General features: G+C 41.5%; 1 long non-coding RNA gene across 2 annotated transcripts; it reads left to right on the top strand.

The window, feature by feature from the left end:
• The first annotated feature begins 2,338 nt into the window (after window positions 1-2,338).
• Window positions 2,339-23,610, top strand: LOC119156625. 2 transcript variants are annotated; one of them, XR_005107237.1, is made up of 6 exons: window positions 2,339-2,614; window positions 14,036-14,204; window positions 15,772-16,055; window positions 16,601-16,754; window positions 19,442-22,182; window positions 22,526-23,610. It is a non-coding gene; the product is annotated as an uncharacterized LOC119156625 (long non-coding RNA). The 2 variants fall into 2 exon arrangements; XR_005107238.1 differs by lacking the exon at window positions 15,772-16,055.

A 23,610-nucleotide genomic window follows, 5' to 3' on the forward strand; every position in this document is an offset into this window, starting at 1 on the left:
ATATTATTTTTTAATAAAGTTACTGTATTTTGGGAGTTGTAGGAGCCCTCACTCAACAGTGCAGAAGGCAGCACCAGTATCTGACATTACTAAGATGAAATCATTGTCTATGGGCAAAGCAAAGCCATGTGATACTTCCATGCAGCAACTTAAACCCCTTGAATAAATGGAGTTGATTAAGGTGAGCCAGAGGCAGTTCAGCCACCAGCTCCTCCAGAGCCAAGCAAGGAGGGAATGTAGTTCAGCAGGAGGAGGGCAATGCTCCTTCATTAGCAGTGAACTCCTCCAAGCTCAGAAACAGCTGCCACGGTGGTAATGAGGAGACCCATAACTACAAGGCACTTTCTGAGCAGCTGCCTTGTCCACAGGTCCAGCTTCCAGATGGTATGTCTCAGCCTCAGGACCTAAAAGCATACTCTGGAGATGAGGGAAAGGCAGACAGTCCTATGAGCTGTCAAGCAGAGAAAGTGTCCCCAGGAGATGACTGGCAGTTTAGCAGAGCAGACGAGACAGTATAAACGTAAAAATGGAGACAAAGAGAGCAGATGCAGGGAAGCCAGCTCATCATTTTTCTCTTGTGAAATATCTGTGCTCTAGTTCCAATTAGCTAGGAGAGGAGCAAATTGTCATTTCAATTCAGACTTCCAGGTTGGGGGAGAGAGCTGTGCCAAACATTAAGGAAGATTTCTTACAAAGAATATGAAAAAGGAAAAGAACATCTTTATGGCACACCTGCAGGTGATACATATTATCCTCTTAAGCCCTACCAACACTTTCATTCAAAGATAACAAATTACTGGTTGTGTCTGCATAGTGTCCACAGTTTTGGATTGGCCTTTAGCATTGCCTCTTGGCCCGGGGCTTCACCTTTATGCAAACTGTCTGAGCGACAGTATCATCAGGTGTGCTGGGAGACCGGCACCCCCAGCTCTCTTGCCCAAGGCTGGGGAGGTTTTGCTCTGGTCCTGCTTTCACTTGGCTCAATGGCCAACCTGCCTGTCATTGACAATGCCAAGGGATGAGCTTACACTGAGTGCGCGAGCTAATTGAAGTGCTAACTGTCCTCTGGTGCCTCTCCAGGATTCCACCATGAATGCTGAAAGAAAAAAAAATACCTGCTCATGGGCATGTGAATATATGAAAAAACTTGGCTAGCGATATCATTTTTAGTTACTTCTCCTATAATGTTACTGGTTAGCCTTACACACCATGTGCTGAATATCTGCTGACTTGTTCACAGCTTCAGAACTCCAGCCCTGGGCAGCCAGACACGTCCAAAGCTGATCTTAAAAACTAAGCTCCACATTATGCCTTCTATTTGTAAACTCACCCTTCTTGGGGAAGGTCTTTGTACGCACATAACCAGCAAAGCAGCACTGTCAGGCCACATCTTCACTAATTCTTCATGTCTCAGTCCAGTTTAATCCAATCTAACAGCTGCTTTATGGACAAAGGAGGCCCTTTTTATCTGTAGTTATCTTCACATTACCCGATAATATTGGCTGAGCACCTCTTTTATTCCTATCTTCAGAGGCTAGAGCCCATGTCCAAGATTTTGTCACTAAACGTAGGGGGCTTGATTCCAATATGTGATTCCGAACCTCCCTTGCATGCCCCGTCTGGGATAATTTCCAAGCTGCAGTGGTTCCAGGATTTGCCACGTGCAATGGCAAAAGAAATCTGCGTACAGAAAGCAGGCACTCCCAGGATCTCTCTGCTGCGGTAGTGACTGTGTATGTTGGAATGTGGGTATGCAGCCACGTACCCCATAATGGTAAAGTAACGAAAACAAAGTACAGAGTAAAGCCAGCTGGTATTTAATGATTTTTATGATGACTGTTTTGTACCCAGGTACACCAGGAGGCTGGTGATTGTTATAAATGCAGGAGAATGGAAATGTGAGGAAAGCACTAGAAGAAACAGCAAAACAGGGGTTAAAGCAATGACCTTTCTAATTGCTATAGAAGATGGAAACCAAACAACGTAAAGATAAGGTGACAGGATGATGAAGAACAGAACTGGAACCATAAAATAATGAGGCAAAATATCCTGGCCAACATCAATTTTGAAAGCACATAAAAGGGACATCCAGAATTAGCTTCCTGTCCTCACTCAAGAAGAACCCAGAAAACAAAGTGTGGATGTCAGCAGTGTCCCTCATCATCCACCACACACAAGTGATCCTGACCAGACTACTTGGGCACACACCCCCCAGTGCTTAGGAGTACATAAGAGTGAGACCAAGCAGGTCAAACCAACTGTCTGAGAGATCTGGCCAAATCTTTCCCCTTTTTATGGTTTTATATTTTTTTTATTGAATTTTGTTATACTGATTTCCTACAGCTGTGCTAATTCTGCCAGGTTCATCTTATATCAATTTCAGCTGAGTTAGGAAACATGCTTTCTTTTTTAATTGGTTCATTTGAGATCCTTCCATCAAGCCCAGTTCTTTAAAAGAGAGAAGGCTTTTGCATGTTTGAATCTCTTCATTGGGGGAGCAGGAGGTGCAAAGCTGTGAGGAGTGCTGAGCACAGACCTTCCTTAGGGAAAGTGGAGCATAAGCAGCAGAAAGGATTGTAACTGAGATTGCGTAAATCAGTTTAAATTTAATAAGGTAGGTTATTTTTAGTATCACAGATATTTGTTATCATTTGCAACCTATGATTTTTTGATTGGATTGATAGGAAAGCTTGAAATGGATTGTCTGTATTTTTACATGCTTTTAGAGAATTACAGAAGCCTTTTATGGATTAGTTTAGAAAAAAAAACTTAAGCCATATGCGTTCAGATGTTTATCTTCTCTGTACATTCAGTCATAATGCCCACTGTGAGTTCTGTTTTATAACTTCACTAATATGCTAGGATGGTATCATTTCCCTTGGTTTTCAGTGCTTCATTTTGAAACAACACTTGAACCTTTACTGAACTATTCCAAAAGTCAGAGCACCTAAATCCCACTATATATGAACTGATTTTATATCTCTATGAAATCTTTTAGATTGCGTAGTAAGCTTATGTTTATTCTTCACCATTCAATGCTTTTAAAAGTCTGATTAAAAAAAAGTGTGTCCCTGATGATTGCATTATACAATGTATATATTTAGTAAGAAACATTGGAGCATGCTTTTCAACAAGAAGAGAAAATTTGGGGTTTTTTCCCCGCTTTCTAATTTTTGGGTTAAAACTGTACAGGGGATTGAGAGGAAGAAGCTCATGTGACTGGGATTTAGAAGATGTTGTAAATTGGAAATCAGGTTTCTGATGATGAGGCATACAGAATAAAAGGCAGGTTTGTAGGGGAGAAGAAGAAGTCTTTGCAAATTGTTGTGTCAGCTGGGTAGAAATCTTGCTAGGAACTTTACTGCTAGATGATGCTTTTTGGAAGCTGAAAAGGAAAGGAATAGGGGGTTATTTACCCCAACTGAGAATATTTTACGATAGCTGCCAGTACAACAATGGATAGAAAAATAGACTGATCGGGGAACAAGGGACATATAATTGGCAAAAAATCGCTCTCTGGCAACCCATCTGGGGCAACTGATAGATTTAGGTAGCTGGTATTCAAGACTTTTGGAGTTTTACAGCTATTTGCATATCAAAAGTTGTAATTTTCCTTGAAAATGAATGGCAGTTTCTCTGACTGAGCCCACCTGATTTTTATTTTATCCAGTAAGACTCTTCAATCATTGGCCTTTTTTATTAACTCTTCTTTGGTGTTGGCTTTTCCCTAATTATAGCTACTACTTTGGAAAAAAGGCAAACCTGTTCCTCCATTTCTCTACCTCAGGTTTAAAACTTTGGCTGCTTGCTATCTTAATCCTTCCTGACTTTTAAAAATCTGTACTTTGTTGCATGATGACAGTTCAGCAAGCATTTCTGTGCAAGCTCAGGAGAAGGTGAATGTGTTAAATAACTCTTCTACTTCTTCTCGAGTAAGAGCTCCAGTAGCAGAGGTCTCCCAAAGAAGAGGTTCTGGTAAGCTTGGCTTTTAAGTAGGGTTTCTGTTAAACAATCCTTAATCTTCTTTATCCAGTCCTTTTTAAAATGGAGAAGATGTGGCTATAGGCCTAGCATAAGACTACTTTTCTCATTCAAATACAGTGTGGACTAACTAAAGGGACCATGTGCTGCTAACTGCTTCCTCAGAAGGAGCGATGTGGTCACCAAAGGGTCAGAGCTTTTCCTAGGGGATAGGTGGAGGTTATTGCATGACACAAGGCAGAACTTTCATCAGCAGTAGAAAGCTGATGTCTTTGGGTCATATGAAGTATGTGCAGATGAAGGATTCCTCAGATCATGGAAGACCTTGAAATGGTAGTTATTATTATTCAATAGCTACAGGTTTTAAGGAAGAAAATTATTTTCATTTACTTGGCTGGCTTCATAGAATCATACAATAGCCTGGGTTGGAAGAGACCTTTAAAGGTCATTTAGTCAAATCCTCCTGCAATGAGCAGGGACATCTTCAACTAGATGAGATTGCTCAGAGCCCTGTCCAGCTTGACCTTGACTATTTCCAGGGATGGGGCATCTGCCACCTCTTTGGGCAGCCTGTTCAAGTATTTCACCATCCTCATATTCTTAAATCTAGTCTGAATACATCCTCTTAAGTTTAAAACCATTACCCCTTGTCCTATTGCCACAGGTCCTACAGGCTTCTTGGGTAGAAGTTTAGAGGATGGTTCATTTTTTTACAAAATATAACTACATCTAAATCCCATTAGTTGAGTCTGTGGATATGCTATTTTGTGGCTGATTCAGCCTTTCTACCTCTGCAAGAATAATCTCTAGAAAGTGGAGAAAGAACCCATGTCACTTTTCAGATGCTGAAAATCTATTTATTTATTTATTACCTTGATGAAGCAACTAGGATACCAGAGTCTCTGATAAATTTCTTGCTCATCTTACGGTGTTTGAATGTGTGTTTTTCCCCTCAACTGCACACAAGCTGGTCTTGTGAGGTTACTAAATTATTTTTTCAGGAAACAGCAATATTCTTTACAGTTGTCATGTTCATACATATGGATAAACTGACTAGCTAATCTACTCTTTGTCAATTAAACTGAGTGGAAGGGGTAGGAATGGGAAAGAGGATCAGCAGTAACCCAAAAAGAGAAATTAGAGTAGGTCATTTTCAATAGAGCATACTTTATGGGAGCTTGGTTGCTCAAGATTTTTCCTGCACTGAGCTGCATTTGAAATTAAGGTCTTCTCATTTTGGTCAAACAGGATTTACCTACTGAGCAATGGGAGGACTCTGTCCCTCAAGTGTGCTTAATTACATATATCAGGTGATGTATGTATGTGCACCAGCAGCTGATGGTCTTAACCTTATAGAACATACTAATTAATATCCTTTTTCCTCTTGTCTTTGGCAAGTAAATTGCTAGCATCGTTTTCACAGATTATGGAAAAAAAAACCCTGCAAATAGAACATCTGCTTTTGATTAAACACATGCAGAGATATTTCAACACATGCCCATTAATCAGATTTAAACTTTGCTTTTCACTTGTTTTAGTTAGTCAAACAATTGTAATAAAGATCTACTTTTTCTTCTACACAGCAGCGGTTAAAAATTCACAGGAATTTACAGGACCTGGAAACATTAAGACTTTTTTCCCCTATATATTCCCTCACTTGTACAATTCATTTCTGTCTAATTTTCAAAATGGGTGACCAGCTACTCGAGATAACACAGCTAAGGCCGAATGCCTCTAAACCCAACAGCTCCGGAGGTTCATCACTGCGGGCATTATCAAGCTCATTGAGGGAAGAGTGACTTGCTGCCTGCAGATCTGGGAGCCTTGGGAAGACTCAATGAGGGAAGAGCTGAGAGAAGGTTTTTCTGTCTCCAGCTTTTCTGAGTTTGGTCAGGATTAGCTGAAGAGTCAAAGCTGACTATGCCTTAAATGTGAAAGTGGTAGAACGTCCTAAAACGTAGGGTCAAAATGTGCTAATTAGGTAACAATTAATTTTGAGTGACCTCTAGTGGCGCTTTCCCACAGTTTATCTTCAAACAGCTGGGATGCCTAATAGGGACTGAAGTTCAGGCTCTGTATTTTAATAGTGCCACACGCACACACACTCCAGCAACAGGGCGCATAGTCTGCGATGAAATGGGGAGCCCACATTGTGGGTTTGCTTTTCTAAGAAAAGTTCTGATAACTTGGTAAAGAAAATCAGTGCTCTTTATGTATATGGTCTTGCTACAATAATTTATTATTACACCAGGTAGGGCACTACGCTAGAACCCAGTCCACAATACAAGTTTTCATTGCATGAATAAGGATGAGCATGCCTGTGCAGCAATAGAAGGTATGATTTTTTTCAAGATGCTGGCACGCTCTTATTACTTTAACCACACCTGTATGGGCAATAAGATCTGTGATGATGGTTAAATCTATCTCATGTGGTATTCCTACCTACAGCAGCTATAGCAAAGCTGGGGTTGCAGTCATAGCTGTGGACATGCACAGAATGCAGCTGTGCAGGTTGCAAGTTAAAGATCAGAAGAGAGCAGTGCATAGCAAAAAGTGAAGGATTTGCCATCTTAGAATGAGGCCTTTAGCTCTGGCAGTTATTTGGTATTTCAGGTGATATAAAACTATTTTGATTATCCTGGCATTTGAGAATGCACCATCTATCACTGGGTCAGCTGTGAGTGCTTTGCAGCGACTGCATTACCACATTGCCTGTCCCAGGGGGACAGAGGACAGTTGTTAGCTAAGTGGCAGTCATGTACACAGAGATCTGTACAAGTATCGGTGGCTCCATTTCTTTGCAGATGTCTGTCTCAGCACTCCCACACACCTGGGATTTTTCCATTGACATGTGTGCAACCCAGATGCCTCATTCCAAGAACATAGCCAGTACCCAGAGAAGTACTAGAATAAGACCAGGTGTCCTGATTAAAAGGGTCAAGTCACATTCTCCAAGTGAGATGCACGTGTACATGTTAATAGTCATACATCTCAAAGTGACGTTGGGAGAGGCTACAGGCAGACAGGCTGCTCCTGCAGCCACCCCTGCTCTCCCATGGGGTTGCCTAAAATTGCCTTACAGGCCAGCAGCTTCCTGGCAGACAAACCTGCTCCCCAAAGAAAAGATAGATAAACATTAAATCACAGGAAGGTCAAAGTATTTGCTCAAGGTAATACTGTGTAATGATGGAGACGATGGGAGCAATCTGATGCTCAGGCTCCTTGTGTGGCAGGATCTAATTGCAGGAGATGAGGCTTTATGATAAGTGCAAGTTTCAGTTAAATGAGGCAAATATTATTTTTTTCAAATGCTCCAGAACACCAGTTAAGTAATACATTAATCCCTTTAACTTCTCCTAAGTTCTTAACCTTGGGGTGAATTTTGGAGCATATCCCAAGCAGAAATGCTCCGTGTTTGTTCTGCAAAAGTAAGGGGCAGTAGTGCATGCCTCACGTGGGCTGAGAATTCAAAAGCAACAGGCAAGTAATCATATACTGTAAAAATTTACTGACTTCACAATTACAATCCCACAACCCCATGAAAAGTCAGTGAAATATATATGAGTGAGTTCTGATGTAGGGATTTGCAAACTGAATGTGCACAGATATTGATGCTGGCCTCAAAACGCATAAATATTCAAATGCCTTCCTCAAAAGGTGCCAGACCTGTATGATGACACATGCCCTGTCATTAAGCTGTTAATTTTTATGAATGGCCTTGAATTACTGTGGTACATAGAAAAGTCGCTTTTTATTTGCATTCTCTATATGCAGCAGCTTTTGATCAAGTTTTTTGATCAAATTGTAGCTGACTGACAGTTTCCTGCACTAAAAAGATTTAAGTCCAAGGACACTGATAGAATGTATGACATAATTATTTTGCCTAATGGAAAAACATTCATTTTGGTAGCAGTCTTAAATTACTGCTGCCTTAAAGGCAAATGCTTTAGAACATTAAGGATTTGAAAACTGGCTGATTAGTGGTGTAAATCTTGAGCAGGGAGGGCAAGGAAAGCTTATATTTGGTCCATTATTTAATTCATCATTGAAGAATTTGCAAGTGTTTAATCCTCTCGTTATTTATTGGGGGCTGTTTTCATGCATACATGTCCTTCTTGTCTTAAGGGATGAATTTATTTGTTGCTCACTTAATTAAAAATCTTTTACTACTTTTATTTTTTCAATAACAGATATGCAATAGTACTCTATGGACGATGTAGTAAGTTTTACTGAATACCAAAAAATTGGTATTCTTAATATTGTCAAGGTGAAAGTATTTCTATAATTTGTCTCTGTAAGGTAAAAGGTCACAGTAATTTAGTTTAAAAATGTTTATTAATCCTCAGTTATTTCCTAATAATAGTAATGTTTGATTTTAGTATCAGTGGGAGTTTGCTGTTATTAACTGACTTGGCCCTAGGACAAAGTTGTGATCTTTTCAGAACTCTCAAGAGAAAAAAAAATCTCTGTAGCTTTATGGCAATATAAAAGCAAGTAATTTGATCTCTTCCTCTAGAATCTTACCACTCTGAAAAGACTTTTAAATCTATTTTACTTATAGTCAATGATTAACTTTGGTGTGGCACATGTGAGTTTGTACTTGATCAGTTCTGTGGGGATCTGTTCCTTTTTTGCTCTCCATACCAGAAAAGGAGAAATACTGTTAAACACAGGAGATGATGGAACCTTTGAATGAAATTTCATTTTTCAGAGCAAGGCAGGGCACCTCTGAGAGCCAGACTTGCCTTTCAAAGGAGAGTAAATTGCTATGTGGTAGTACCAGCTACAGGCAGAAATAGGCATAAGGAACCTGGACGATGGTTTAGTTTTAAAAAAAAAGAGACAAAATAAGTAGGAAAGAATCATTCAGATTTCCAGGTTGTAGAAAGCTTCTACAAACTTATGGAAATACAGAAAATGTAGAGCTCCTGCGGGCTAGTACAGCCTTTGCAGTGTGATAGACCTGCCTTTCAAGGAACAAATGAGACTTAGAAGAAGCAACAATCCCATGGATTTTCCTAACGACTATGTGCCACTGTGATCCAGAGTGACTGGTCCACCAGGTGCTGGGGGATGAGCTCTGCGAGCAGGCTGTCAGCCCTCCTGCCTGCGAAATCCATCCTCCAGACATAAAGCTGATTAAGGGTGGCTGTGGGGTTTGGGCATCCCTTGAAACAAGTCTTCCTTATCAGGGTAAATCAGAAGTGACTGCACAGGAGTCGTATTGGAAGTTATATTATAGCACAGTGAAAATGTTGGGTGTTTTAGTGATTCTACCCTAATCTGCTGCTTTGGTAGTGTAGAGGTGAACAAGGAATCCGGCAATACACCGAGGGGGTGAAAAGCTATTCTCGCACATAAGTGTGCTTTTTTAGTGTTTTTAGGGGGAGGATGTAACCTGAATTTGTTGGTTTTGCTTGGGTTAGGATTTACACTTGCAGTGGTATGGCAGGCTCAGCTGCAGCTCTGGTTTGTATTAGGATCCAAGATGATAGCTTTCCAGTAAATAAAGTGCTGCTTTGAAGTTGCTTCTTCACAAAGATTTCCACTGTCTTCTGCATCTGTTTTGTGGCGATTTTTTTTTTGTTCATCAGAAAAATAGTAATGACAGGATTTTTTTAAAAAAAGTTCATAGATTAAAAAAAGCTATGTATGACAGACTTTCCAGATAAATGAAAAAAGAGAAAGATTTCAAAATCTTCTTATTCTTGAATAGTATTTTCTGCAGCTGTATGCATAGGAGTTTTTGCTTACCAGTAAACATCAAGTGTAAAGATTTATGCTGCAGATGCAATGCTCGAAGTCTCAGGCTTTCCACAAGGCAGCGAGATGGATTCTGAAGTCCTTACAAAGCCTCTGCAAAACACCGTGTCTACCACAAATTCCTGAATAGAACAATTTAAGTAGCATCTCAGAAACCAGCTAGAAACTCTGAATTTTTGGCATGCTTTAAATGATTGTGCTTGTTGTTATAGTAATTCTATGAAAAAGACCCTCAGAAATCAATTTGTTGTTTGTATCAAATTCCCCAAACTGGAAAGAAGCTGCTGGATGTTGGGTAGATGAAGGAACTGCCACTAGAGAAGCTGTTGAGCTCAATTTAAGGCCACAAAATGTGGCAGAGTTTTAAAATCAATGGGCTTGATTGCATTGTGTCTGGAGGGTGGAGGGCAGTCAGGATGGTAATGGCACAGCTCGGATGATCTCAAAGGTTATCCCACGGCATTTCTTTCATTAACTGGGATGCACTAAACCTGGTAAGGGCAGGACCACTGCCTGTATTTATTGCAAGATATATGGAGAGGAGGCTCGTGTTGCCTGCAGGTGTGAGCTGTTAAACCAGAAAAAGCAGACAAAACTTCAAGCTAGGTTGGAAAGTAACATTATAAATGCCAATGGGAAAAGAAAGAGTCAAAGTTGAATTTACCAAGCTGAAAACAGTGCTGAAGGAAAAGTGGTAAGAACGTTTACATTTGTTAAAGGTATAATTGTATGGAACACAGGCAAAGAAATGGTGGGAAAGCAATAGCAAGGGTTGGAAGAGTGGGAATGATTGTACATGTGGAAGCCAGGGCAAGCTGCATTCAGTGTGCCCATCAAAAATCCCCAGACCACAGGATTTACTTATAAAACTGGCAGGGGGAATGGAGCTTTCCAAAGTGCACTTGGCCAAAGTCTGGAAGCAACGGAGGAATTGGAATTTTTAAAAAATACTAATTCTGACTGAACTCACACATACGTGCTTATTGAAGTATGAAAGATTACCCTGGGAGGGAGCCAGTTACCTGCAGGATTTCAAAGAAGAATGCATTGAGTCCTGCAGAGAATAAATAGTATTTTCTGGGTTTAGGATGACATACTAATACCTGGGAGGAATTCAGACAAGTATTTACAAAACCTTGAGGAATTCCAACACATTACAAAGCTATGCTTTAAAGTGAACAAAAATAAGATAGTAGGGGTGGGGTGGTTTTTTGTCTCCCTAAAACCAAGTTTCTTGCCTAAGTTTCAGGAATGTAAAGGCTTTTATAGAGTACGCATAAGCTCCTCGATGTTGATGTTTCAGCGCCACTTCTGTTGGTTTTATCCATGTTAAATGTTTCTTATGGAAGTTCCAAGTTATCATTGTTAATTAGGTTGATGTCTTTCCTGATATGGGAAACACAAAATAGGTGTGACTGGAGCTCTAAAATAAGAATTTTGAAGGAAGACAACAAAAAAAATCCAATAGCCCTAACCTATTGGCATCCTTTAATTTCAGGTTATCCAGGATATTAACTGATGTTATGTTAAACTTAAACTGTAATTTTCTGAAGGAAAAAAGGCTGTTGCTTCATAAGACTGTAGGAGCAAAAAGTTCCTAGTCATTTGTCTTAAGATAACTATCAAAACCTGACACTACATCTAAATTTTTGAGAGATTTGCAGTCTCATTTAGCAATTAATAAATTCTATGAGCATCTATTTTAAAAAAAAATACTCTTGATGCCAACAGTAAACCATAGATAAAAGAGGGGTGACTAATTTACATATTTTTGGAGGGAGGCAGTTTTAGGGACTCAATCTCTTTATCAGTGGCTTACTCTTTTAAAATTCCTTGTAGACTGTCAGAAATGTGTCAGTCACATCTCTCATTCCCGTCACCAACAAATTCAGCTGGAGACAAAGGGGGGTGGTGAGAAAAGTAGTTTTCTGAAAAAGTCTGACTTTCTCTGTGTGCTTGGAACAGCCACACCACGGGAGTCATTGGAACTCCAGTGTTTCACAGGGCGGTGTTACCTGGCCAGGAGAGGCTGTTTTCCAGAAGGGATTTTAGTGGCAGCACCAAGGAGCTTATGAAACTCTTTACTAGCAGAATTATACAAATAAAAAAGGGTAGTAAGAAGTTACTCTTGGTGACAAGCTTCAACCAAGGCATCTGAGCCCTCTGCAGGAGCAAGGGGAGGTGTTTCTGCCAGTGCCTTTGGACTGTACGTCTTCTGCGTGGTTGCTTGGGCTTACACCGCACTGCTCGACCAGCAGTGTTTGTGGCAGAGGACTTTCCTGAAAAATCTCTGCAAGGCTGTCCTGGGGTACATGGTGGCCCCAAGGACACTTGCATGCACTTCTGCCTTGACCCCATCTGAGACCAGCCGGAGCGATGCTTTTTGGTTGTGTCCATTTGCTCCCCAGACTCTAGAGAAATGAGGTCCCGCATATTTTAGCACAAACATGTGGCCTGTGAGTTCAACTTAGAAACAGGGAGGAAAAGAAAACATTATTGTCCTAGTTAATTGCTTCTTTGTGAAAGAATACACTTCAAAGACACTTTAGTCTCAAGTGCATCTTAGCAGAGAAAAACCCATATTACCGATTTTAAAACCCCCTATTTCCAACATCACAGATGAATGAATTCTATATAACAGAATATTCTCCACCGAGCATCTCCACATGCAAAAGTGGAATGTGAAATTAGTTTGGGGTTTGGTTGCATTTTTTTGTTTTGTTTTTTTTAAAGTACTGTTTTAATGAGGTGTTTAGTTTAGCACATTTGGCTCCTCCAAATTACCTCAAGGGAATTCATATGTTAACGAACTACACAGCTGTTGTTTGTGAAACCAGCCTAGCACAAGCAGAGCATGTTGTGCAAAGATTTAAATGCTCTGTTGGAGAGGTCACTGCACTCCTTTGTCTGCTGTCAGTTATTAATAATGAGCCTACTACTTAATTTTAAACATCAAGTTATTTTTTTTCAGTGTCAGATATGTTCCAGATTGTCTTGGTTTGGTATTGAATGCCTGAGTCGAGATAGGAAAGTTGCAATCAAAGGATGACCTGATTTTATGCAACTGATGAAACATTTCAGGGTGGGGAAGACTGGTACTGAGGTTTTGGGCTTTGGTAGTGGCCTGGAGAGGCTGTATTGAGCAGAGATAACGTTTGCAATGATAATTGTTTTATAAACATGCCCTGATATGCTTCAAAAGCTTTAATTCTGAATTTCTTAAATTAGGCAGGCTTTGCTCCTGGCAAGCAATAAACTGTTTTCATTTTAGAGATGTCACTTTACATTTAAGGAAATTAATAACTGGGAAAGAAAAAAAAAATCTTGTTTGGTAAATAAGGGCAAATAATCTGTTTATTTCAATTCATGTATCCATTTAAAATCAACACAAGTCCTCGTTGAACAAAACCTTGATTTTTAAGGGCCAGAGTGACAGAATTTACATGCTAAACCAGGAAACCCAGTTCCTACCACCTCATGGGGAGCAGGATTGGCTGAGCGAAGTGCTGGCAATGCTTTCCTGTTCCTGCAGCCTGCCTGGCTGCTGTGGCTGCATCACAGCACTGGAAAACTCTGTGGGCAGCAAGTTGTCCAGAAGAGATGGGCTAGGGACTGCTGCTTTGCAGGCCATGCTCACTCAGCAGGTCTCATAACATTCTGGCCTGTAGATCATTTAATCATTTCAATATTTGTGTTTGATTTCTGTCATGTGATTTATTAGTGAAAATAAGTTCCATGATTAATCATTAACATCAGAGCAACCTCTGCTGGCTGGAGACAGAGCTCTTTTCTTAGTGGCATAGCATGTTAAAGGATTTGATTTTGTTGTATTTGCTGCTCAATCCAGGCTTTTTTGTTTCCTCCCTCTCTCAAAGGCATTAGTATTTAAGTATAAGAAATGATATTTTGCCTAAAACTTAGGTATAATATAAAATAGATGTACAGCTGGAGCTTTCCCAGTTTTAAGCACTCCATATTGGCAGTGTAGTACTGAGAACAGCGGCTTCTGTCAAAGCACATGCAAACACGGGGTGACTTTCTTGAACACAAAGCAAGAATTTCATCTAGGCCTCCATGATACAGTTCCAAAAACAAAATTAAGCTCAGACTGGAGAATAAAGCCTGTCCCTTGCTGAAGACGGAGAGGTTACCAAGTGTTGTCAAGGGTTCTTTCGTAAATCAAGTTTTCAGAAGGATTTGGTGTTCCTAGAAGAGCCCTTCTAAAGAGAAAACCATGTAAGGGAAAAGACAATAATGTTTTAGCAATGCTCTTGTATTGCTGGTTTTACAGGTGGAAAACTGAGGCACAGAGCATCACTGAGACACGGCTTTCCCAGGTTATTGAGCTTGGAAATAACACTGGGGGTCAGTGCAAGCTCACAGCCATTCAGAGCACAGTCATCTTTTCAGATTATGGGACACTTTCCGTCCTACACCAATGCAACCAGCTGAGAAGGATGGTAAGGATGACAGTTAATGTCACCTACGGTGTCTGCTCACCAAACAGTCATCTGTCCTCGAGGAGTGGGCTAAAAGCAGTCATTTGTTAAACAGAGACTACTGAAAGCCATCCATGCTCCATCTTTTAGTTAAGCAGATGAGCTGGGTGCAAACAGACGAACTGGATTGCTAAAATTATATTAATCCTTTCCAGTTGGCAAACCTCATTTCTGAATGTTCACTGAATGGGGATGTATGTAAAGTCATGATGGATTTTTTGCTTTATTTTTTATTGCTAAGTCTGGATAGTGGAAGTATACTAAATGCAGTATGCAGGCTGTTATTTAGGCATCATGAGTACTCAGTGCAAAGATATTTGTAATATAGTGAATGAGAGGCTGTTCCCTTGCCCAGCATGGAACTAGAATGGCTGCCAATCGGGAATGAAGTCACCTTTCATTTCAGGCTCTGCTTTCCTGTGGATCTGGATTTGCCACATATGTTCCCTAGGAAATGGTTAAGAAACCCAACATTAACACCCTCTTCCCCATAGTTCAGCTCAGCCACTTGTGCTCAGCTGATGAGAAACCTCCTCCTCCACAGGGGGCAGGGCAGCTCTTGTCCCCACTGTGACTTTGCTATCTCCTAGGAAGTGACAGGCCTTTCCACAGGGACCTAGGATTGGTAATGGGTCAGCAGAAACCACTAATGATTTCAGGACCTTCAAAGATTTCACCTTGTTCACTTACAGATTCCCTGAACTATACATAAACAAAAATTAGAGGTTCCTGAGCAGATGGGTGGCTGGCAGACAGATACTGGGGGTTCACCAATATTCCTAAAAGTAGAAACTCCTAGCCAAGAGAAGAATTTCCTTTAAATATCTGAGTAACAAAATTAGAGGGCCTTTTAACAAATCATTAGTTTTCTATATATTTCTACTGACAAAGCTAGCAAAAAAGCTAGTGATACCTGAAGGTATAACAAGCCCTGTAGAAAGGAACTTTGTCAAGTCCTTCAGAAGAGAACATACCTAGTGGTAATGGTGCAGAGTCATCCCACTTGTGGCTGTTTCACATGGCAGCTAGCATACATAAACATTGTCCCATTGATACGATGAAGCACTGACTTTCTGAGATGGTTGTTAGATCCTTGTATTTAAATACTAATAGCTCACTGATGCATCACCACTGACGCAGGGTGTCATTTCTGATAAAAACCCAGTGCTTTTCCTGTATCAAAATGCACTTATTGTGCAGTAATTTAATGACATAGCTCTTCCTTTTTATGAGCTCTGAAAATATCTCATTAAGAGTTTCACAAATTACCACAATAACTTATGCTGACACGCTCATTTGTTCTCATCTCTGAATAAATCTGGTTGACAACTTTAATAGAATAAAGCAGGGATTTCCCAGACTGTGATTCAGCCTTGAGCTTCACTTAGACACCTCGATGTTATCCTAAGCTTGAATGTTTGATTAAGCCAAGGTGTGAGATGCCACTTCAGACAAGCTCAGATGAGAGCTGCGCATGCTGTACGGCGCTAGCGTGAGAAAACTGGAAATGTTTTTTCTTTCCTTTCAGATCTACTATTTCAGCACTCTTCACCATCTGGTGAAACACTTCACAGAAGAAAACGGTCTTGCGATGTCTAATTTTGCCATGTTTTTGGAACATTATTTTAATGATCTTTGTGTCATTTAAGTATGATTACTTGTCCTCCAAGGCTTTTCCTGTTTATACTTAAATAGTATTGGAGTATAGCCAAGCACACTTTAAAGGGAATGGTACAAAATACTACATTTTTATCATAGAAGCTTAAAAGCAACATTTACAATTAGGGGACATAGCTGGCATTTTGCATTCTGGTAGGTTTTTTGTTTTGATCTTATTGTAGTAGTAGATAAATAAAATTAATTAAGCAAGCATAATTACCAGTTAAATTTTACAAAATACTGAAGAAATGGAGGGCCTAATTCAAAGGGGTGGTAATGGTGTAAATAATTAAGTCAAATTGTTTTCATTTTCATGCTGCATATTGTTTCCTTCAGCCTGTAATGGTACGAGGCAAAGTATTAGCAGTGCTAGAACTAGACAAATAATAGATAAATTTATTCATAAACACTTTGTGGATTGTAATTAGAAGTTCACTGCAGCAGCTTTCACTGGTCTTTATTTTATTCTCTAGTTTCTGTAAATATTTGCTAGAGTGAATTTTTGCTTTGAAGAATGTAGACAGAAGCAGAATACTCCAGGAGAGTGTTGCAAAATTGTCTCTGCTTCTCAGCCCCAAGGGCAGCCAGGTGCCTGCAGTCGACCCGCTGGGGGCTGTGGGTTGCAGGGCATTTCTGAGCCCCTGTGGGATGAGTTTCCCTTCTTTCATTGCTTAATTCCTGAAATAGAACTTTTCCAGCCAGGAGATAGAAATTACCTGGCAGGGACTGCCAATAAACCCACCGGACCTCAGGGCTCTGACGGTGATTTCTGCTAGAAGATGGAGCCTGGCAAAAGAAACGATTGTGCAGGGTAAACGCAGCACTGAACGCGGGGGAATGTGATCGCTTCAGGTCGGTGCCGGTGTACTTTTCCTCAGTGAACTCGTGTCGGTGCGGAGCTGCAGTAACAGGGGGAAGGGGGGACTGAGGGGATCCGTTGGGGGCTGGCACTTGCCGTGGCAGTGGCAGGGCTCTGAACGCCGGGTCACGGTACTGAAAGGAGCATTCGCTGCAAACACATCGGCAGCTCCTGGGCTGAAACCTGTCTGGGTAACTCCCTCTCAGCTTCTTTTGAGCACAGTAAAGATTTATTAATGTTTATAGTTTTGAAAATTCAGGCGCACAGAGGCAGGTGAAATCCCTTGAATAGATCTGCTGTCCAGCATGTTCTAAATGCATTCACACCTAATGAAATCAGTGATAGCATTAGGATTACCTGTACCCCCTCAGGTTAGGGGGACCTTATGCTACCCTGATGTGTCCACCTAGATCCTACTAGTGCTATTAAGCCACAGTGAGCAGCAGAAGGGATAGTAGTGCCGCCTACGGCCCTCGCCCGCAGGCAGCCTGCACGTGCTGCCACCATCTCCTCAGCGTGGCGCGGGGCACTAGGCCGTGCGAACCATTCACCTAAAAGCTCTGCATGGGGGTGGGAGCAATGGTGTCCTGGGGTCTGCTTCTTCACTGCCTGTTCTTCCAGCAGCCCAAGGGAGAGCTGCAAAATAACGCCGTGCTTGCGCTCACCTCGCTGCAGTGGAGCACAGCTTCTGCATAGCACTACTGGCCTCTGCTGCCAGCCTGGGAGAGGCAGTGAGGAGAGAGACTGTACGGGGACTTACCACGTTCCTGCTTCTCCAGAGGGCCTCCTGATCCCCGCATGTGAGCTGGATGAAAAGCAATCTTTCATCTTTACCTTATTTTCATGCTTACAAATAAAGGTCAAGGCTCCCGTGCTGTAGTCAGCGCTGTATGAGCTTTAAACAACCACCCTGGAATGTGATTGTAATTAGTTTCCTTTCAATCTTGATGTGAACAGTGATCTTAAAATGCCAGGACTGTAGCAGTGCATATGATTAACAAGCACACAGAAAGGCAGTCTATGGAAAAATATGGATAGAAACGAACAAAATGCAAATGTTGCGCTGCTTTAAATTTTATTATCCTCCCAGCTCTTCATAAAATACTGTAGACATCGTTTGATTATATTTTTAGTCTAGGGAATTAATTTTTAACTAGGGAACTCGTTTCTGTCTTATGATTACTCTTCTCTGCAATGGCCTGTAGGTCTGAACTAAAAAATCACAGTTTTAATTGAGCTAATGATGCCCAGAACTCAAATTAATCTCACTTATGTGTGTGTCATGCCATGCAATATGTGCTATAGCTGCAGGCAACGTGTGCATCTTTTCATATCAATGATTTCTCCAGCAGAATGAGGGTGTAAATCCTGGCGAGGGGTAAGTCTGGGATCTACTATTGTCAGCGCCTGGGAGACTCCTTGGAGGTAGCGGATGTCTGTGCGTCCAGCGGAGGGGAAGGAAAAACGACAAAACCAGTGGTATTTCATGATTGCTTCTCTGATTTCACCCCAGTTCTTTCAAGGGCATGACTGTGACTTGCGGAAGAGCCCGGGAGATGGTGAAGATGAGGGCCGAGCGGTGTGCTCTGGCCACGTCTGCTCACAGCCCCTGCTCCAGCTCCCATCTGCACCCAGGGAGGAGCAGGGACTGCTCCCAGGGAGACAGCCATTCCCTCACCCGCTGAGAAAGGGCAGCGGGGCTGTTCCTCCGCTTGTAGTGGAAGAAATGGGGAGAAAGAAAGGAGAAATTGCATGGGGACTGTTTTGCTTGTGAAAGTACCAGGCTGTATTTTCTGTCTGGGAAAACAATGTAGGGTTGTGGGTTTTTTTCCAACTGCTGAGAAAATTTGGGGTATTAATCAGAGTACAGACCTTTAAAAAATATTCAAAGAATAGAACTAGAAGGCCATGGTAGAGGCACAGAGGGTTTGTTTCTATCCTGAGATAAAACAGAGAAGAGTATACAATGGAGGAATGTGGTTTTAACACTCTGCAGGCTGGCTGGTCCTGCAGCACCCTGACCACAGCATGCACAGGTGCCTTAACCCTGATGTTATTTCCTGAGGAAAAACTGCACACCCATACCTACCCAAACAGTATTTATTCTCTTCTCCAAATAATATGAACTTAGAAGTCACTGTTTTAGAACAGCATCACACCTTGATACAGCTGAGACAGTCCCTTTACTGACAGTATGTGGTACCCACTATCCAGAGAGCATGGTTCTCCATCCCACCACCATGAGCTTTCACCCTCCATGCTGAAATCCACCTTAAACGGACTGATGAAAATCCAATTGTTTGTTGTCAAAAAGTTTTGGTTCTGTGATGAAAGGTGTGACCTTTCTTGCCAGCAAGAGTCTTTTTTGATTGATTAGCAAACATGAAGTAAAACGCGGGAGCACACCAGTGTTAACTTGGTACTGCCACAGGCTCTGTGAATCAAATTTTTGCTTTATTTTGAACATCCTGTTAATGAGAAAAATATTCTAATCAAAGAAATGTTTCTTTCAATTCTCTCCAGAGTGTTATTTGCAGCTTCTGTATAGCATGCTCAATTATGTCTGTTTTATTCCTAAATTAAGAAAAAAAAGCTTCAGAAAATTAGGTAAGCCTCTTAGCAACTGTTAAGAAACATCCAGTATTAATTATTTAATCACTTTTTTATTGTTTTTCATCAGGTAGAAAGAGAATAGCACACTTGCTCAAAGGATTTCTTTTCACAAAACACCTTCACCCACCAGACCAAGCTCTCAAAGCAAGCACAAGGTACGACGCCTTTGCCTAGGCAGGTAGGCAGAAACCTTTTCTTAAAAGCCACTGGACATGCTGGTGTGACCGAGAGCAAGAAGCATTATTGGTGTGACCGAGAGCAAGAAGCACTTCAGTGGCCAGCTGGTAAAGGATGGCATCCAGACTGAGCATAAGGGATGTACAAATGATGCAGAGGCAGCAGCAGTGGGGGTTGCTCAGTGCTTAGCAGCTTCTCAGGTGGGCGTCGCCTCTTTAGGTATTGGGCCTCGGGGCCTTTTTTGGTTTTGTTTGACCAGGAGCAGCTACCTACCTTTTGGATGAGGATTCATTCAGCTCAGCTCTCCTAGGCTGCTGGGAGAAGCCTCTCAGCCTGCTATCACATTGTATTTCAGGGAACCCAGCTGTGCTGGGGCTTCCCGCCCCCCCCCCCCCCCCGGCCCCGGAGCTCCTGCCCTGCATCCCTGCGGAGGCACCAGCCCACGCTTGGCTTACGGACAGACAAGGCAGCAGGAAGTGCTGATTGCTGATGCAAGATCCCAGCCCATCACATCTTCAGGAGACTGCCCGAGGCAAGAAGGTTCCTGAGGTTTCCTGAGAAGAGTGAACAACATCAGCACAAAATGCAGTGATACCAGCTGCTCACAGAGCAAGCATTGGCAGGGGATTCACAGAGCGGTGTAGGGGCTCACGCAAAACAGTCCTCTTTTCCCAAACTACCCATGAGCCAGGCCGAATTAATTCCTCAAGTATAATACATTTTAGCAGTATTGGATAAGATGGCACAGACCGAAGTAAACTTACAGTTAGCGTTGTTCTTTTTTTCTTCTTTTGCAATTACACCTCTGTTCCTGAGCTCCTTCGGGCAGTGTGCTGATACCTGTGTGAACACTCCAGGAGGTTGCGTGCATCTCTGCTGTGACATGGGCACATGTTATTTCTTAGGTGCATCTTCCAGTCATCAGTGTTACTGCTAGCATTTATTGCTGCTTTTATAAAGTGCATCTGGACAAAGGTTGCAAACTGCTGATCGAGACTGAACAGCAAATGGCTGAATGCAAATAGTCTTGAAAATTCCCTTTGCAAGGGGTGAGAAGGCAAAGGACCGTGCATCATGAATTGCTGCCATAATACAAACTCACATTTTGACATCTATAGCTTTCATTTGAGAGTCCTGCACGTTGTTGCTTGTCTTGCTCTTTTCTCTATAGTTGCATCTACACACTCACCACTACAGCTCTTTGAGATCTTTGGTGTGCTACACAATCACTTGGCAGCTTGGCCTGTCTCTGGCTCTACCACCAGAACAGGGATAATCTTCAAGTCCACCCGTAAATTGTTCATGTTTCAACAGCCAGGCTTTATACCACTTTATACCTTCACTAGCATCGCTGAAGCCCTCTGACATCTGCAACGAGGTTCTCTCATCCTCATTTCTGCTAGGACAGATAGTGCCAAAACCCATCGTGGTTCTGTAGCTGTGCAGGCACTGCCCTGCGGGTTGGAAGTCACCATCTAGATCAGGACTGACGATTATAAAAATCCTTGTATGGCAAGGCCTGCATCACGGCTGCCTGGCTTATATTTGATTACTTGATTTACTTATCTTCATGAACATGCACTTCTTTCCTAAACTTTTTTTAGAAGTATTACCATGAAATAGTTCCTCCAAGAGCAATAAAGAAGTCTCAATATTTTTAAGTCCATCAAAAAAGACTTTGCTACAGTATTAAATACAGGTGCCTTCAGGGATAATCTTTTTCTTACCTAAAACAGACCCTGTCTATACATAAAAACAGAGTTCTGACTTTTTTTTTTGGTGTAATTCACAATTTTGCTCACACCAGAACTGTTACAGTGATTCCATCAGCTGTCATTTAACAGCACATCTCTACCCAGTATACCAAGACGTGCTAAGTCCCTCACGTGAAAGTCACGAGTTATGTCAAAATAAATGACAACCAACTGGTCAAACTACTTACAGCAGGAAAGAAAATACTGAGAAAGAGCAGCTGAGGACAGCAGTAACCACCGGCAGGATGAGGACCAGGTGTATGGCAAGAAACTTTCAGATTTACATTGGATGCTGTTCCTTAGTGAGTTCACATCCATCTGTCAGCTTCACTTGGGACCACGCTCCCTGATTCAAACTGATAGCAAGTATCTGAGTCAAATAAGTGAGTATTTTTGCTAAATGTTGTCTGTCACATCATGTTACTCCACTTCGGTTTTTTCACCATATGTACTAACATGATGTGGTGTAACATAGCAGCATGCAGCATAAATGATTTAATGTGATATGACAGAAAAATATTGCTGCATCTTTTGGAATAAACACCTGCTTTTAGCAGTTATTTTATCTGCTGGAAGCAGTTTCTTAAAACACATAACCTGGGTCCTCGTAAAGTATATTGCACTTTGGTGTTTGTGTATCTTTAAAACACTCCATAATGTGTACTTTGTTTTCTTTTATTCCAGAAGCCATGTTCCCTTACAGGGTTGGGTTTTTTTTTTGTGCTTTTCTTTTCAATAGAAGGAAAAAATTGTCTTACAAAAACTGAGGGGAAAGGAACTAACCTTAACCATGAATGGAGGAGACCTATGGAAAAAGTTCTTACTATGGAATGAAAATACTGACTCCGTTAAGAGAGAAGAATGTATTTACCCAAAGGTAATGATAATAATATTAACAAATTTTAGACTTTTTCTTTTTTCCTCCAGAAACTTCAGCAGGATGCTGTAAGTGAAAACTGGGTAAAAATAACCTCTCCTTGGGAAATACAGACACAGATAAGGCAAACATTTAACTGTTTATTTTGTATTTGCATGTGTAGGTTTTATGAACAGGAGCACTTTCAATAAGAAAAGCCAAGGTTTGAGTGAACTCTCTGAGAATTTTGTTTTATTATCCCTGACCTGATGGACAGAAATATTAGCAGTGGGAAATAAAGCTGCTGGTTTAGTCAATTAAAAAATAGTTGTTTATTCACGTTGAATATATTCTTTCCTTACAGAAATCCTTCCATTTGTGTGTGAATCCGTGAAATCTAATTAAATTGGCACCCATAACTCTGTACTTCTCATTTGGAGGACCTTCATCTCCAGCTGGAAGAGCTTCATCCTCCAGGTTATCGTTACAGAAGAGGAAAGGGGAACAAAATGCAAGTGACTTTCAGCTAATCAGATTGTGCAGTTCAAAACAGAGATGCATTTCAGAAACAAATACATAAATTCAGTTCACCACAGTCTTTTCAAAATGAATAAAACCGTTCCCATGAAGTCAGGCATGTGGTTTCTGCAAGCTGGAGCTCGCAGAGACATTTGGCATGTTCTTTGTATAGCTGGCACCTTTTGAAGAAAAGCCTACAACTGTCACTGGGTACCTATAAGATTTCCACCAGCTGTCCTGCTTGCCACTTGCCCAGGAAAAGATGCCACTTTGATACATGGCATGCAAGCATAATGCTAAATTTCAAAGAGGAACCACAAACACGGGGCCAGGGTTGTGGCTGGAGAGGAGGAAAGGGCCTTTGGTGCTGCAGGGGCGTGGGAAATGGGCTGCTGATTTCTCAGAAGCTGTCACCCAGACAGCAGCATGGTGGCCATGGGGATCCCTGGGGTCCTCCCCTGGTCCCCGGGCAGCAGCCAGCCCCAGCGGTGTGGTGCTCCTCATCAGGAAGGGGAGCTCCATGGGGCTGCAGAGAGCACAGAGAGCCAAATCCTGCAGTTTTTCTCAATGCAAAGCACCTTTTGACCTCCAGTAAAAATTAAGCACTTGGAGGGATTGGGCAAAACAGATTTTAATTTATAATAAAAGTGAGAACACAGGACACCACTGCCTGTATTTTTACAAAGGCCCCAAAAAGCTCACTTGCTACATGAGCCCAGCAAGTTGGCAATGTATTTTAATGTATTTATTTCATTATGCATTCATTCTTTCATTCATTCATCTATTCAGTCATTCATTCAGACACTTGTTCATTCATCCCTGTCCTTTTGCAGGAAGAGAACATAAGCCAGCAGTGGCATACTTCTTCACTGTCCTGATTTACAGCGACGTCTCTGAGTTTGTATCAATAAATCTCTTTGGCCCTCCTCA

Source organism: Falco rusticolus, chromosome 13, assembly GCF_015220075.1.
Source record: "Falco rusticolus isolate bFalRus1 chromosome 13, bFalRus1.pri, whole genome shotgun sequence".
Classification (NCBI taxonomy): domain Eukaryota; kingdom Metazoa; phylum Chordata; class Aves; order Falconiformes; family Falconidae; genus Falco; species Falco rusticolus.